Genomic DNA, 17,772 nt, shown 5'->3' on the forward strand with positions numbered 1-17,772 from the left:
GTGGACAGATTTTTTTTATCTCAGTCGCTACTGAGTGTTCGCTCGGGGGGCTTGTATTCGCTCGACAGGATCACAGAAACATTCAACTGATTGGGGGGGGGGGGGGGGGGGTTCTCTCGTTCCAACCAGTGCACCACAACTGGATAAAGTTGTGGTATGTGCTGTCCTGTCTGTGGGAAAGTGCATGTAAAAGATCCCTTCCTGAATTAGGAAAAATGTAGCGGGTTTCCTCTGATGAACACGTGTCAGAATAGGGGCGGGACGTAGCCCAGTGGTAAAGCGCTCGCTTGATGCGCGGTCGGTCTGAGATCGATCCCCGTCGGTGGGCCCATTGGGCTATTTCTCGTTCCAGCCAGTGCACCACAAGTGGTATATCAAAGGCCGTGGTATGTGCTATCATGTCTATGGGATGGTGCATATAAAAGATCCCTTGCTACTAATGGAAAAAATGTAGCGGGTTTACTCTCTATGACTGTGTCAAAATGACCATGTGTTTGACATCCAATAGCCAATGATTAATATATCAATGTGTTCTAGTGGTGTCGTGTTAAACAAAACAAACTTCTTTTTTGACAGTTATTTTAGAGGCACCAGCACATTTTAGACGGGTGGATCTAAGATTTGTGGGGAGAACAAGCATTTTAAACCGGAATCTGTTCAACCCATGACTAGATCACACTGACTGTCACAGTTGGGGCGGGGCGTAGCCCGGTGATAAAGCTCTCACTTGATGCGCGATCGGTCTGAGATCGATCCCCGTCGGTGGTGGGCCCATTGGGCTATTTCTTGTTCCAGTCAGCGCACCACGACTGATATATCAAAGGCCGAGGCGTGTGCTATCACGTCTGTGGGATGGCGTGCATATAAAAAATCCCTTGCTACTAATAGAAAAATGTAACGGGTTTCCTTTCTAAGACTATACGTCAAAAATTGCTAAATGTTTGACATCAAATAGCCTATGATTAATAATATAGCAATGTGCTCTAGTGGTGTCGTTAAACAAAAGAAACTTTAATACACTTTTTACAAGGGCGGATCTAACACATTTGGGCGGGGGGGGGGGGGTAATTTAAAAAGGAGACTTTTAAAACCATGCTATCCTGTCTGTGGGATGGTTCATATAAAACCATGCTATCCTGTCTGTGGGATGGTTCATATAAAAGAAGGAAGGAAGGAACTGTTTTATTTAACGACGCACTCAACACATCTTATTTACGGTCATATGGCGTCAGACATATGGTTAAGGACCGCACAGATATTGAGAGAGGAAACCCGCTGTCGCCACTTCATGGGCTACTCATTTCGATTAGCAGCAATGGATCTTTTATATGTACCATCCCACAGACAGGATAGTACATACCACGGCCTTTGTTACACCAGTTGTGGAGCACTGGCTGGGGCGAGAAATAGCCCAATGGGGCCACCGACGGAGATTGACCCTAGACATACAAAATATCCCTTGCTACTACTCTAGTAAATTAATAGAAAACTGTAGCGGTTTTACTCTCTAAGACTATATCTCTAAGACTAAATAGCCGATGAGTAACAAATCAAATCTAGCGGCTGTCAGCGTTCTATATTATAATTAGTTCCAGAAACAGCGTCAGTTTCAGAGTCTGTCCGACTCACGACTGGGCCACAATCAAGATCTGTTTACCCTCTGCACTCAAAACCAAATATCGAATGACGAGATGTAAAACAATATTAGTAAAACCATTTCCACCATCATATACTAGAAATAGGAGGTCGCGAATTAAGGAAGGAAGGAAGGAAGGAAGGAAGGAAGGAAGTATTTAACGACGCACTCAACACATTTTATTTTACGGTTATATGGCGTCGGACATATGGTTAAGGACCACATAGTGTGCTAACATAGAATATTAGTGTCTATATATTCAACGTGTTTCTGGTTCGCTTAATATTTGTAAGAAGCCCTAAATGGATTTTGTCTTCAAATAATTTTGTACGTTTGAAAGAAAAAGAAAAAATGAAATAAAATGAAATTTAACCTAGTACAAATATTAGAACAAAAAGAAACACGTTTAATATACAGCCAATTATATTTTATGCAGACAAATATATTTGATATGTAATTACAATCGTTAAAATAACATTCCTGAGTTTGTTGCAATTTTTAAGATGGTATCGACTAACAGAGATTTTTAACGATTGTAATTACATATCAAATATATGTTTATGCATAATGTATTAGTGACTATATATTAAACGTGTTTCTGACCGTTCTAATATTTGTACTAGGTCAAATTTCATTTTATTTCCTAAAATGTATTTTTTTCGTACGTACAAAATTATTTGAAGACAAAATGCAGTTTGGGCTTCTTACAAATATTAAGACGATCAGAAACACATTGAATACACAGACACTGATATTGTAAACAAGAAAATATATTTAATATGGAAGTTTAATCGTAGAAATAGTCGAAAACATCTTACAATGCAGCAAACTCAGGAATGTCCCTTTAAAAATGTGATCCGACGCCATATAACCGTAAATAAAATGTGTTGACCGCGTCGTTAAATAAAACATTTCCTTCTTTAAAAATGTGTTACTTCAATATTGAAAAGTTTTGACCGTAAGCAAAATGTTCCCTTGCTGCAACTGTTAGCCTGCCAACAACAATTTTAAAATAATTTTATTTTTCTCCAAAATAATCACAAATTAAAAAAAAAAAAAAATTCCTTTAGCCAAGTGCAGTAAACGTTTTTATCTAGCAGCAGATAACTGCCATTCGGTAAAGCTCCTGGCCTGCGGCGATTCATTGAAAAGCGATCAAGTACCTTTTTTATGAACACAAAACACAAGCATAAAAAGATTCCCGGGAATCGGCGGTTCAAAGTTGAATGTTTTAGTGGGACACTGGCAATAAAAACTTAATTTCCATATGACCTACATAACCGACCTTCAGATGTACTATTCTCAGTGTACAAGCGCCGCGTACGGGTTAAGCCATCTGCATCGCAACCGATGAAATCGTAAGGTTTGTCTTGTCGCAGTCGTATCGTGTGGCGGCTTTAAGGAAAGGCGACTAGTGTAACGAACTTAAGCCCGGAGTACTCTGCCGGTCGAGAGCTAGACGAACATTTGGACGGTTGTAAGAGAGCGAGTCTAACGGTCCGTCTAGCCTTCCAACGGCACAGAGTACGGGCTATAACGAACGTAAGCCCGTAGTACTCTGCCGGTCGAGAGCTAGACGAACATTTGGACGGTTGTAAGAGAGCGAGTCTAACGGTCCGTCTAGCCTTCCAACGGCACAGAGTACGGGCTATAACGAACGCAAGCCCGGAGTACTCTGCCGGTCGAGAGCTAGACGAACATTTGGACGGTTGTAAGAGAGCGAGTCTAACGGTCCGTCTAGCCTTCCAACGGCACAGAGTACGGGCTACAACGAACGTAAGCCCGTAGTACTCTGCCGGTCGAGAGCTAGACGAACATTTGGACGGTTGTAAGAGAGCGAGTCTTACGGTCCGTCTAGCCTTCCAACGGCACAGAGTACGGGCTATAACGAACGCAAGCCCGGAGTACTCTGCCGGTCGAGAGCTAGACGAACATTTGGACGGTTGTAAGAGAGCGAGTCTAACGGTCCGTCTAGCCTTCCAACGGCACAGAGTACGGGCTATAACGAACGTAAGCCCGGAGTACTCTGCCGGTCGAGAGCTAGACGAACATTTGGACGGTTGTAAGAGAGCGAGTCTAACGGTCCGTCTAGCCTTCCAACGGCACAGAGTACGGGCTATAACGAACGTAAGCCCGGAGTACTCTGCCGGTCGAGAGCTAGACGAACATTTGGACGGTTGTAAGAGAGCGAGTCTAACGGTCCGTCTAGCCTTCCAACGGCACAGAGTACGGGCTATAACGAACGTAAGCCCGTAGTACTCTGCCGGTCGAGAGCTAGACGAACATTTGGACGGTTGTAAGAGAGCGAGTCTAACGGTCCGTCTAGCCTTCCAACGGCACAGAGTACGGGCTATAACGAACGTAAGCCCGGAGTACTCTGCCGGTCGAGAGCTAGACGAACATTTGGACGGTTGTAAGAGAGCGAGTCTAACGGTCCGTCTAGCCTTCCAACGGCACAGAGTACGGGCTATAACGAACGTAAGCCCGGAGTACTCTGCCGGTCGAGAGCTAGACGAACATTTGGACGGTTGTAAGAGAGCGAGTCTAACGGTCCGTCTAGCCTTCCAACGGCACAGAGTACGGGCTATAACGAACGTAAGCCCGTAGTACTCTGCCGGTCGAGAGCTAGACGAACATTTGGACGGTTGTAAGAGAGCGAGTCTAACGGTCCGTCTAGCCTTCCAACGGCACAGAGTACGGGCTATAACGAACGTAAGCCCGGAGTACTCTGCCGGTCGAGAGCTAGACGAACATTTGGACGGTTGTAAGAGAGCGAGTCTAACGGTCCGTCTAGCCTTCCAACGGCACAGAGTACGGGCTATAACGAACGTAAGCCCGGAGTACTCTGCCGGTCGAGAGCTAGACGAACATTTGGACGGTTGTAAGAGAGCGAGTCTAACGGTCCGTCTAGCCTTCCAACGGCACAGAGTACGGGCTATAACGAACGTAAGCCCAGAGTACTCTGCCGGTCGAGAGCTAGACGAACATTTGGACGGTTGTAAGAGAGCGAGTCTAACGGTCCGGTCCGTCTAGCCTTCCAACGGCACAGAGTACGGGCTATAACGAACGTAAGCCCGTAGTACTCTGCCGGTCGAGAGCTAGACGAACATTTGGACGGTTGTAAGAGAGCGAGTCTAACGGTCCGTCTAGCCTTCCAACGGCACAGAGTACGGGCTATAACGAACGTAAGCCCGGTACTCTGCTAGAGCTCTGCCGGTCGAGAGCTAGACGAACATTTGGACGGTTGTAAGAGAGCGAGTCTAACGGTCCGTCTAGCCTTCCAACGGCACAGAGTACGGGCTATAACGAACGTAAGCCCGTAGTACTCTGCCGGTCGAGAGCTAGACGAACATTTGGACGGTTGTAAGAGAGCGAGTCTAACGGTCCGTCTAGCCTTCCAACGGCACAGAGTACGGGCTATAACGAACGTAAGCCCGGAGTACTCTGCCGGTCGAGAGCGGAACATTTGGACGGTTGTAAGAGAGCGTCTAACGGTCCGTTAGCCTTCCAACGGCACAGAGTACGGGCTATAACGAACGTAAGCCCGGAGTACTCTGCCGGTCGAGAGCTAGACGAACATTTGGACGGTTGTAAGAGAGCGAGTCTAACGGTCCGTCTAGCCTTCCAACGGCACAGAGTACGGGCTATAACGAACGTAAGCCCGGAGTACTCTGCCGGTCGAGAGCTAGACGAACATTTGGACGGTTGTAAGAGAGCGAGTCTAACGGTCCGTCTAGCCTTCCAACGGCACAGAGTACGGGCTATAACGAACGTAAGCCCGGAGTACTCTGCCGGTCGAGAGCTAGACGAACATTTGGACGGTTGTAAGAGAGCGAGTGTAACGGTCCGTCTAGCCTTCCAACGGCACAGAGTACGGGCTATAACGAACGTAAGCCCGGAGTACTCTGCCGGTCGAGAGCTAGACGAACATTTGGACGGTTGTAAGAGAGCGAGTCTAACGGTCCGTCTAGCCTTCCAACGGCACAGAGTACGGGCTATAACGAACTTCAGGACTCGAACTTAACGACGACACTTTCGGCAATTGCCGTCGCTGAGATATAAATTGCCGTAGGTAGAGTGCATTACCGATGGCACTTTTGTGTCGTCGGTAAAACTCCTCGACAACGACAAAATATACACACCTGGTGTACATAATCTGCCAATATTTAACATTTTAACATTTGAAATATGTCTACATACAGAAAAATAACCTTTTAGTCGTGTTTATTTTCTGCAAAAGTCACTTTAAAAAAAAAAAAATTGCCATAGGCTGGCTCAAAATTGCTGTCGGTGGGCTGTTTCACCGATGGCAATTCTTTTAAAAATTGCCGTGGGAGACAAATTCATAATTTCGAGCCCTGATTTGAACTTGAACCGTTACAACACTGTTTATAAATATAAAACATGATATCACTCAGGTACAACATTTGAAACACAAAATCAGCTATGGTTTTAAATTATAATTTTAATTACTTGATAATTATTATAATTTTAATTACTTGATAATTATTATAATTTTAATTACTTGATAATTATTATAATTTTTAAATGCTTACAGTTTGTGTTCTAACTGATTATTTTGAAACATATCGGTTATAAATAAAATAAAAAAGATTCCCATTAAATACTTACAAAACAAAGTGTTAATTACAACTACAAAACGTGATAGCCACTGTAATAGGTTTCCGCCATAATGCAGTTCAAACTTCTTAAGCATGTCAGTTATAATGTTCACCAATATTCAATTCACTTGAATTCAAAACATTTATGTCATGTATATGAATCATACAAAATGGCATTGGACAACACAATAAGAACGTAAAATGGTTACATCACATATATTGTAATGATGATAATAAAATGGTTACATCACATATATTGTAATGATGATAATAAAATGGTTACATCACATATATAGTAATGATGATAATAAAATGGTTACATCACATATATAGTAATGATGATAATAAAATGGTTACATCACATATATTGTAATGATGATAATAAAATGGTTACATCACATATATAGTAATGATGATAATAAAATGGTTACATCACATATATTATAATGATGATAATAAAATGGTTACATCACATATATTATAATGATGATAATAAAATGGTTACATCACATATATAGTAATGATGATAATAAAATGGTTACATCACATATAGTAATGATGATAATAAAATGGTTACATCACATATATTATAATGATGATAATAAAATGGTTACATCACATATATAGTAATGATGATAATAAAATGGTTACATCATATATAGTAATGATGATAATAAAATGGTTACATCACATATATAGTAATGATGATAATAAAATGGTTACATCACATATATAGTAATGATGATAATAAAATGGTTACATCACATATATTATAATGATGATAATAAAATGGTTACATCACATATATAGTAATGATGATAATAAAATGGTTACATCACATATATAGTAATGATGATAATAAAATGGTTACATCACATATATTATAATGATGATAATAAAATGGTTACATCACATATATAGTAATGATGATAATAAAATGGTTACATCACATATAGTAATGATGATAATAAAATGGTTACATCACATATATAGTAATGATGATAATAATACTGCATATGGTACTTTCATATAATGTGCAGGCGCGAGACGTAGCCCAGGGGTAAAGCGCTCGCTTGATGCGCGGTCGATTTGGGATCGATCCTCGTCAGTGCGCCCATTGGGCTATTTCTCGCTCCAGCCAGTGCACCACGACAGGTGCATCAAAGGCCGTGGTATGTGCTATCCTGTCTATGGGGTAGTGCATATAAAAGATCCCTTGCTGCTAATCGAAAAGGTATCTTTTATCTGCACCACCCCACAGACAAGGTAGTACATACCACGACCTTTGTTACACCAGTTGTGGAGCACTGGCTGGAACTAGAAATAGCCCAATGGGTCCACCGACGGGAATCGATCCCAGACCGACCGCGCATCAAGCGAAACCTTTACCACTTTACCACAAGGGACAAGGAAATATAGTTTTTTGGAAGAGTTGCAAAAGTTACAATCAAGTATTTGTGAAATATTAACAAAATAAGTAAAAAGAAGAAAAAATGGACCTCAGCTTTTGCGGGAGGGTTCGGACGAACTCCCAAATCCCCCCATAAATACGGCCCTGTTAATAATGGAAAACTGTTGCGGGTTTCCTCTCTAAGACTATAAATATGTCAAAGAACCAAATGTTTCACATCCAACAGCCGATGATTAATCAGGGTTCATATGCTTCAAAAGGTTTCCTTTTCCAGAACCTTTTTTTAAAACCATTTTTCAACAACACTCGTTCTTTCTACCGACCTACTCGGTGGCGCAGTGGTTAAGCCATCGGACTACAGGCTGTTAGGTACAGGGTTTGCAGCCCAGTACCGGCTCCAACCCAGAGCGAGTTCTTAAGGGCTCAATGGGTAGGTGTAAGACCACTATACCCTCTTCTCTCTCACTAACCACTAACCAACTAACAACTAACCCACTGTCCTGAACAGACAACCCAGATAGCTGAGGTGTGTGCCCAGGAAAGCGTGCTTGAACCTTAACTGGATATAAGCATGAAAATAAGTTGAAATGAAATATATAGTTCTTCCCAGCGTGATTTTAAAAAATGTACTTTCCATGATTTTCCAACCCTGTCAATAAATCATTGCGATCAAGTGGTGTCGTTAAACAAAACCATCTTTTAACTTTAATTTATAATGGCCTAATTTTCTAAAACAGCTTGCAAGTGTTGCTAATTTCGACAGGGGTGTACGAAGTACGTACTCGCGCGTGTCGGCTTCCTTGCCATGCTGTCGGTATAAAGTTTCATTCTCGCATCCTCGTCTTATTAACAACTTTATCTATGTGGTGCAAAATGCAAACACAGCTGTTATTCAATACCTCGCGTGGTTTTGCAATTAACGTGCACGCGTGCTGCACTGACGTAGACAGGATTTTACACTGGGGGGGCGGACGCAACCCATATGGGAGGGAGGGGATACCCACACTTGTCAGTTATTAGCAAAGGATCTTTTTTATGTTACCATCCCTCAAACAGGATAGCACACACCACAGCCTTTGATATACCAGTCGTGCTGCACTGGATGGATGGAGAAATAGCCCAAATAGCGTAGTTCATCGAGCTTAACGTTGACTGCAAGTCGAAGTACAAATACTAGTTGACTTGTGCTTGCACTTCGACATGCAGGCAACGTTAATCTTGAGGCCCACCGACGGGGATCGATCCCAAACTGACCGCGCATCAAGCAAGCGCTGCGTCCCGCCCACTTGTTTTTTCAAAGTTGGGGAACAACGTACCTTGCTCCAACCCCCCCCCCCCCCCCCCCCCCCCCAACGGCTTTGGTAACGGATCCTACACTGAGTTTTAACGATTTAGTGCGACAATATGAAAGGTCATTGCACTGACCTCTGATTCCACCTACCCATTAAACTCAGACAGTCAAGATAGCTGATATATGTACACCGGATACAGCGTGCTTGAACCACAAATGGACATACAGCATCAACATAAAATTAAAACACAATGCACTGAATTAGGAAATTAATGTGGGCGATAACACATATAGCCTACGGAATACTCCAACGTGGGTGTTTACTGGCCTACTTAATGTACCAGCGACAACGGTATGCCAACCCATTCCCTTTCTCACCTGCTGCTACGAGGTCAGAGGTCAAAGGTCAACTGGATCACCGGACAAATCTGCGACAGGTATGTGACACAAATAAACAGTTGGTTGTTACAGAAAGAATCCACACCGCCAGGTATATATCCCGAACTAACAAGATCGACAGCACGTGTGGCGAATCGTTGGATGTTGAAGAGTGTCACTTTTTAATGCACAAACACGATCACAATCCTACCTTAATGCGAATAACACGTGACTTTTGACGTACACGTGTGACACTTACATTCATAACAGATCCGCAGGTAAAACAGTCCTTCCGGATATATATATATAAAAACAAAACAAACCGAAACGAAGAGAAAAGTGAACCGCCTGTCAGAGATCGATATCCTGGGAAGTGAGTGAAACCCGACGCTACAGGCAAAACTCTACGGGTTACCTCAACCCAGTTGTGTATAAGCAGATCAATCTTGACTTGCAATATCGTTACGCGCCGTTAACTCGCCACTCCAACCGTTTGCCAGGCTAGACTGAATGATGGCAGTTTTAAAATGTTTAGAAATAAATGACCTTGAGACCAGGAAAGTAAAACAGATTGCATTCATTAAACCGGCCTCGGTGGTGTCGTGGTTAGCCCACCAGAGATAAGGCTGGTAGGTACAGTGTTCGCAGCCCGGTACCGGCTCCCACCCAGAGCGAGCTGTAACGACTCAATGGATAGGTGTAAGACCACTACACCCTCTTCTCTCCCACTAACCACTAACCACCGACAACCAAACAACTGTCCTGGACAGACAACCCAGATAGCTGAGGTGTATGCCCAGGACAGCGTGCTTGAACCTAAATTAGATGCAAGCACGAAAATAAGTTGAAACGAAATGAATGAATTCTGTAAAGGCCTCATAGACAGCTACGTAGGGTAGGGGCTGGGAACATCTATATAGCTACGTAGGGTAGGGCTGGGAACATCTATATAGCTACGTAGGGTAGGGGCTGGGAACATCTATATAGCTACGTAGGGTAGGGGTTGGGAACAGCTATATAGCTACGTAGAGTAGGGGCTGGGAACAGCTATATAGCTACGTAGGGTAGGGGCTGGGAACAGCTATATAGCTACGTAGGGTAGGGGCTGGGAACAGCTATATAGCTACGTAGGGTAGGGGCTGGGAACAGCTATATATCAATTTGATTATCGACTAGGGTACTGTATTAACTTCAGGTGTGTGTGTGTGTGTGTGTGTGTGTGTGTGTGTGTGTGAAGGAAAGAAGGAAATGCTTTATTTAATGACGCACTCAACACATTTTATTTACGGGCATATGGCGTCGGACATATGGTTACGTGTCCATGCCTCTTTCCATTCTCGCTTTCAACTTCTATACTCAGTGGCGTAGCGTGGGTTGCCAGCGCTCGGGGCAAGGCAAGTAGTGCGCCCCCTAACCAGTGAACCGTTAGCACTCCCCGAGACCCTTCCATCAGTCCAGATTTTTGCGCCCAGGGCAACCTCCCCGGTGGCCCCGCCCACGCTACGCCACACTGTCTATACTTAAACCCGTTGTCTCTAACCCAGTGGTAATGTGCTCACCCGGTGACCCGCCCACGCTACGCCACTGTCTATAACTAAACCCGTTGTCTCTAGCCCAGTGGTAATGTGCTCACCCGGTGACCCGCCCACGCTACGCCACTGTCTATAACTAAACCCGTTGTCTCTAGCCCAGTGGTAATGTGCTCACCCGGTGACCCGCCCACGCTACGCCACTGTCAGTAACTAAACCCGTTGTCTCTAACCCAGTGGTAATGTGCTCACCCGGTGACCCGCCCACGCTACGCCACTGTCTATAACTAAACCCGTTGTCTCTAGCCCAGTGGTAATGTGCTCACCCGGTGACCCGCACACTGTCTATACTTAAACTCGTTGTCTCTAGCCCAGTGGTAATGTGCTCACTCGGTGACCCGCCCACGCTACGCCACTGTCTATAACTAAACCCGTTGTCTCTAGCCCAGTGGTAAGGTGCTCACCCGGTGACCCGCCCACGCTACGCCACTGTCTATAACTAAACCCGTTGTCTCTAGCCCAGTGGTAATGTGCTCACCCGGTGACCCGCCCACGCTACGCCACTGTCAGTAACTAAACCCGTTGTCTCTAACCCAGTGGTAATGTGCTCACCCGGTGACCCGCCCACGCTACGCCACTGTCAGTAACTAAACCCGTTGTCTCTAACCCAGTGGTAATGTGCTCACCCGGTGACCCGCCCACGCTACGCCACTGTCTATAACTAAACCCGTTGTCTCTAGCCCAGTGGTAATGTGCTCACCCGGTGACCCGCACACTGTCTATACTTAAACTCGTTGTCTCTAGCCCAGTGGTAATGTGCTCACTCGGTAACCCGCCCACGCTACGCCACTGTCTATACTTAAACCCGTTGTCTCTAGCGCAGTGGTAATGTGCTCACCCGGTGACCCGCCCACGCTACGCCACTGTCTATACTTAAACCCGTTGTCTCTAGCGCAGTGGTAATGTGCTCACCCGGTGTCCCGTCCACGCTACGCCACACTGTCTATACTTAAACCCGTTGTCTCTAGCCCAGTGGTAATGTGCTCACCCGGTGGCCCCGCCCACGCTACGCCACACTGTCTATACTTAAACCCGTTGTCTCTAGCCCAGTGGTAATGTGCTCATCCGGTGACCCGCCCACGCTACGCCACTGTGTATAACTAAACCCGTTGTCTCTAGCCCAGTGGTAATGCGGTCACCCGGTGACCCGCCCACGCTACGCCACACTGTCTATAACTAAATCCGTTGTCTCTAGCCCAGAGGTAATGTGCTCACCCGGTGACCCGCCCACGCTACGCCACTGTCTATAACTAAACCCGTTGTCTCTAGCCCAGTGGTAATGCGGTCACCCGGTGACCCGCCCACGCTACGCCACACTGTCTATAACTAAACCCGTTGTCTCTATGCCCAGTGGTAATGTGCTCACCCGGTGACCCGCCCACGCTACGCCACACTGTCTATAACTAAACCCGTTGTCTCTAGCCCAGTGGTAATGTGCTCACCCGGTGACCCTCCCACGCTACGCCACACTGTCTATAACTAAACCCGTTGTCTCTAGCCCAGTGGTAATGTGCTCACCCGGTGACCCTCCCACGCTACGCCACACTGTCTATAACTAAACACGTTGTCTCTAGCCCAGTGGTAATGTGCTCACACGGTGACCCGCCCACGCTACGCCACTGTCTGTAACTAAACTCGTTGTCTCTAGCCCAGTGGTAATGTGCTCACCCGGTGACCCGCACACTGTCTATACTTAAACTCGTTGTCTCTAGCCCAGTGGTAATGTGCTCACTCGGTAACCCGCCCACGCTACGCCACTGTCTATACTTAAACCCGTTGTCTCTAGCGCAGTGGTAATGTGCTCACCCGGTGACCCGCCCACGCTACGCCACTGTCTATACTTAAACCCGTTGTCTCTAGCGCAGTGGTAATGTGCTCACCCGGTGTCCCGCCCACGCTACGCCACTGTCACCGGGTGAGCACATTACCACTGGGCTAAAGACAACGGGTTTAGTTATAGACAGTGTGGCGTAGCGTGGGCGGGTCACCGGGTGAGCACATTACCACTGGGCTAGAGACAACGGGTTTAAGTATAGACAGTGTGGCGTAGCGTGGGCGGGGCCACCGGGGAAGTTGCCCTAGGCGCAAAATTCTGGACTGATGGAAGGAACTCGGGGAGTGGTAACGGTCCACTGGTTAGGGGGCGCAATACGTGCCTTGCCCCGGGCGCTGGCAACCCACGCTACGCCACTGATTGTAGAAGTTGAAAGCGAGAATGAGAGGAGGCATGGACACTTAACCATATGTCCGACGCCATATCCCCGTAAAAAAAATGTGTTGAGTGCGTTATTAAATAAAGCATTTCCTTCTTTCCTTCACACACACACACACACACACACACACACACACACACACACACACACACACACACACACACACACACAGACACACACACACACACACACACACACATATACACACACACACACACACACACACACACACACACACACACATATACACACACACACACACACACACACACACACACACACACACACACACACACACACACACACACACACACACACACACACACACACACACACACACACACACACACACACACACACACACACACACACATACACACACACACACACACACACATACACACACACACACACACACACACACACACACACACATACACACACACACACACACACACACACACATACATACACACACACACACACACACACATACACACACACACACACACACACACACACACACACACACACACACACATACACACACACATACACACACACACACACACACACACACACACACACACACCTGAAGTTAATACACTGCCCTAGTCGATAAACAAATTGATATATAGCTGTTCCAAGCCCCTACCCTACGTAGCTATATAGCTGTTCCCAGCCCCTACCCAACGTAGCTATATAGCTGCTCCCAGCCCCTACCCTACGTAGCTATATAGCTGTTCCCAGCCCCTACCCTACGTAGCTGTATAGCTGTTCCCAGCCCCTACCCTACGTAGCTATATAGCTGTTCCCAGCCCCTACCGTACGTAGCTGTCTATGAGGCCTTTACAGAATTCATTCATTTCGTTTCAACCTATTTTCGTGCTTTCATCTAATTTAGGTTCAAGCACGCTGTCCTGGGCACACACCTCAGCTACCTGGGTTGTCTGTCCAGGACAGAGGTTTGGTTGTCGGTGGTTAGTGGTAGGGGCTGTATAGGGTCTATATAGCTACGTAGGGTAGGGGCTGGGAACAGCTATATAGCTACGTAGGGTAGGGGCTGGGAACAGCTATCCATTGAGTCGTTACAGCTCGCTCTGGGTGGGAGCCGGTACCGGGCTGCGAACACTGTACCTACCAGCCGTATCTCCGGTGGCCTAACCACGACACCCCCGAGGCCGGTTTAATGAATGCAATCTGTTTTACTTTCCTGGTCTCAAGGTCATTTATTTCTAAACATTTTAGCCTGGCAAACGGTTGGAGTGGCGAGTTAACGGCGCGTAACGATATTGCAAGTCAGGATTGATCTGCTTATACACAACTGGGTTGAGGTAACCCGTAGAGTTTTGCCTGTAGCGTCGGGTTTCACTCACTTCCCAGGATATCGATCTCTGACAGGCGGTTCACTTTTCTCTTCTTCGTTTCGGTTTGTTTTCTTTGTTTTGTTTATATACATATATATATATATATATATATCCGGAAGGACTGTTTTACCTGCTACGTTGGAGCAAAAACGACAACCCAAGTGATAATTTTCTTTTCTTTGAGACTACGAAATTGGTCAGTTCTGTGATTTTAGATAGGAAAGTCTTCTTAATCAATAGTTTTACAGAACTATTTACAGTAATAAACCATGTCCATTACCATTTTAGGGGCGACATGTTTACACAATATCGGTATGTCTTTTGTGTCTAGACAGCGGCAGTTAACTGGTTCGTCTGGTTACCAATCAAATACACAGCTGCGTGCTCATGTACCACTAGGGTTTCGAACACGCTATCACAGGTAGAGGCAACTGACAGAATAGACCAATTAACTAAGAAAACACTCCCTGTATCATTTCAGTACATAGTAAACCGGCCTCGGTGGCGCAGTGGTTAAGCCTACAGGCTGGTAGGTACAGGGTTCGTTGCCCGGTACCGGCTCCAACCCAGAGCGAGTTCTTAAGGGCTTAATGGGTCGGTGTAAGGCCACTACACCCTCTTCTCTCTCACTATCCACTAAGCAACTGACAACTAACCCACTGTCGTGGACAGACAGCCCAGATAGATGTGGTGTGTGTGTGTACCCAGGGCAGCGTGATTGAACCTTAATTAGATATAAGCACGAAAATAAGTTGGAATGAAAATACGTAAGCTAATGTATGGACAAAACATGGTATAATTATTTCGACTTGTGTAGCCACTTTGACAATGGTGGTTTATTTTGTATTGAAAAATAATATATTTTATTGCTGACTTACTGGGGTGTATATAATTACAGAACATTTCAATGCATGACTATTTTATTATCCCCCAAAAACCTGTTTCCCTTGTAATGAGACTCATTCCTGGCGTTACGCGTTAAGTATTACCTAACCATCAGCTCGCCAGAGGGCGTATTCACTGGAATTGGAACAAAAGGCCTGCGCCCGTTATGGTTATGGCCCGGGAAGTAGATAAACTTGTATAAATGGTCCTAAAATGAATTCTACGTCGCGGGACTTGTTGATGTGTACTAATTAGGATCTATCTATCGGAAGGGCTGAAGCACGCCTTACCACCTTTTGTACATCATTGTTTTCAATATATTCTGATGCTAGTCCTACTTTTTGTGTACGACGGGAAAAGCAGCCTCTCAATCGTGTGGTGGGGAATACAGTGCGTACAGCGTTGTGAGCAGATCTCTCAAAGTCCATCTGAAACGTCCTTGGAGCGAAATGAAATCCTGGGCCATGACAAGTCTCTTGGATGTTTTGGAAAGTCCGTACGTATGTGTCTTCTGTGCGGTTGGGGAGAAGAGAATACACAAGGGGGAACATATGTCCTTGAGATTCGGCATGGATAGTATATAACTGATCAACAAGCTTGGGTGCTGAGGAAAATGTCCCATCTGAATATACCACATCAGCATCACACAACAACTCCAGGTTTTTGTCAGTCGTGAACAACAATACTGGCTCTCGTCTTTCAACTGGGCGCAGAAAGGAATCTCCTCCCTCGGTACGGGTCCACTCGCCTTCCAGGTTGATTTCCTGTCTTGTTTGTGGTAGTCGGGGTAGGGTTTCGTGGCGTTGTCTGTATAGTACCATCTTGATGGCACTAACATGAGGAATCTCGGCTAACAAACCGTCAGGCACAGCGTCATGGTTCTTCCTCAGATTGGAGATTTCATCACCGTAAATCTTCGAAATTGGCGTATTTTCCGTCTTAGCTCAATCAATGAGTTTTGCCTTGAAAACGTCTACGTGCTTAATGAATGGCACCGCCGCGTGGTTTTGCTGCATCTGTTCTGCCATCTGCAACATGTTGTCCACAGTCACGACGTAGGCTCTGCACTGCGAGTTGACACATGGTAATGTGCTCACCCGGTGACCCACCCACGCTACGCCACTGTCAGTAACTAAACCCGTTGTCTCTAGCCCAGTGGTAATGTGCTCACCCGGTGACCCGCCCACGCTACGCCACACTGTCTATAACTAAACCCGTTGTCTCTAGCCCAGCGGTAATGTGCTAACCCGGTGACCCGCCCACGCTAAGCCACTGTCTATAACTAAACCCGTTGTCTCTAGCCCAGTGGTAATGTGCTCACCCGGTGACCCGCCCACGCTAAGCCACTGTCTATAACTAAACCCGTTGTCTCTAACCCAGTGATAATGTGCTCACCCGGTGACCCGCCCACGCTAAGCCACTGTCTATAACTAAACCCGTTGTCTCTAGCCCAGTGGCAATGCGCTCACCCGGTGACCCGCCCACGCTACGCCACACTGTCTATAACTAAACCCGTTGTCTCTAGCCCAGTGGTAATGTGCTCACCCGGTGACCCACCCACGCTAAGCCACTGTCTATAACTAAACCCGTTGTCTCTAGCCCAGTGGCAATGCGCTCACCCGGTGACCCGCCCACGCTACGCCACTGTCTATAAATAAACCCGTTGTCTCTAGCCCAGTGGCAATGTGCTCACCCAGTGACCCGCCCAAGCTACGCTACTGTCTATAACTAAACCCGTTGTCTCTAGCCCAGTGGCAATGCGCTCACCCGGTGACCCGCCCACGCTACGCCACTGTCTATAACTAAACCCGTTGTCTCTAGCCCAGTGGTAATGTGCTCATCCGGTGACCCTCCCACGCTACGCCACACTGTCTATAACTAAACCCGTTGTCTCTAGCCCAGTGGTAATGTGCTCACCCGGTGACCCTCCCACGCTACGCCACACTGTCTATAACTAAACCCGTTGTCTCTAGCCCAGTGGTAATGTGCTCACCCGGTGACCCGCCTACGCTACGCCACTGTCAGTAACTAAACCCGTTGTCTCTAGCCCAGGGGTAATGTGATCACCCGGTGACCCGCCCACGCTACGCCACTGTCTATAACTAAACCAGTTGTCTCTAACCCAGTGGCAATGCGCTCATCCGGTGACCCTCCCACGCTACGCCACACTGTCTATAACTAAACCCGTTGTCTCTAGCCCAGTGGTAATGTGCTCACCCGGTGACCCTCCCACGCTACGCCACACTGTCTATAACTAAACCCGTTGTCTCTAGCCCAGTGGTAATGTGCTCACCCGGTGACTCGCCCACGCTACGCCACTGTCTATAACTAAACCCGTTGTCTCTAACCCAGTGGTAATGTGCTCACCCGGTGACCCGCC

The 17,772-nt window shown here is 46.3% G+C and overlaps 1 protein-coding gene across 2 annotated transcripts in view; it reads right to left on the bottom strand.

Moving 5' to 3' along the window:
* LOC121386313 (calpain-9-like) overlaps positions 1 to 9,824 on the bottom strand; it is a 79,833-nt gene extending 70,009 nt beyond the window's left edge. The window contains exon 1 of one of the 2 annotated variants that reach the window (XM_041517177.1): positions 9,339 to 9,824. The gene's annotated coding sequence lies outside the window, so the exon portion shown is untranslated. The remainder of the gene's footprint in view (positions 1 to 9,338) is intronic. The other variant, XM_041517174.1, reaches the window with a different exon arrangement.
* Positions 9,825 to 17,772: the final 7,948 nt, after the last annotated feature.

This window comes from Gigantopelta aegis, chromosome 12 (assembly GCF_016097555.1).
Source record: "Gigantopelta aegis isolate Gae_Host chromosome 12, Gae_host_genome, whole genome shotgun sequence".
NCBI classification, from domain to species: domain Eukaryota; kingdom Metazoa; phylum Mollusca; class Gastropoda; order Neomphalida; family Peltospiridae; genus Gigantopelta; species Gigantopelta aegis.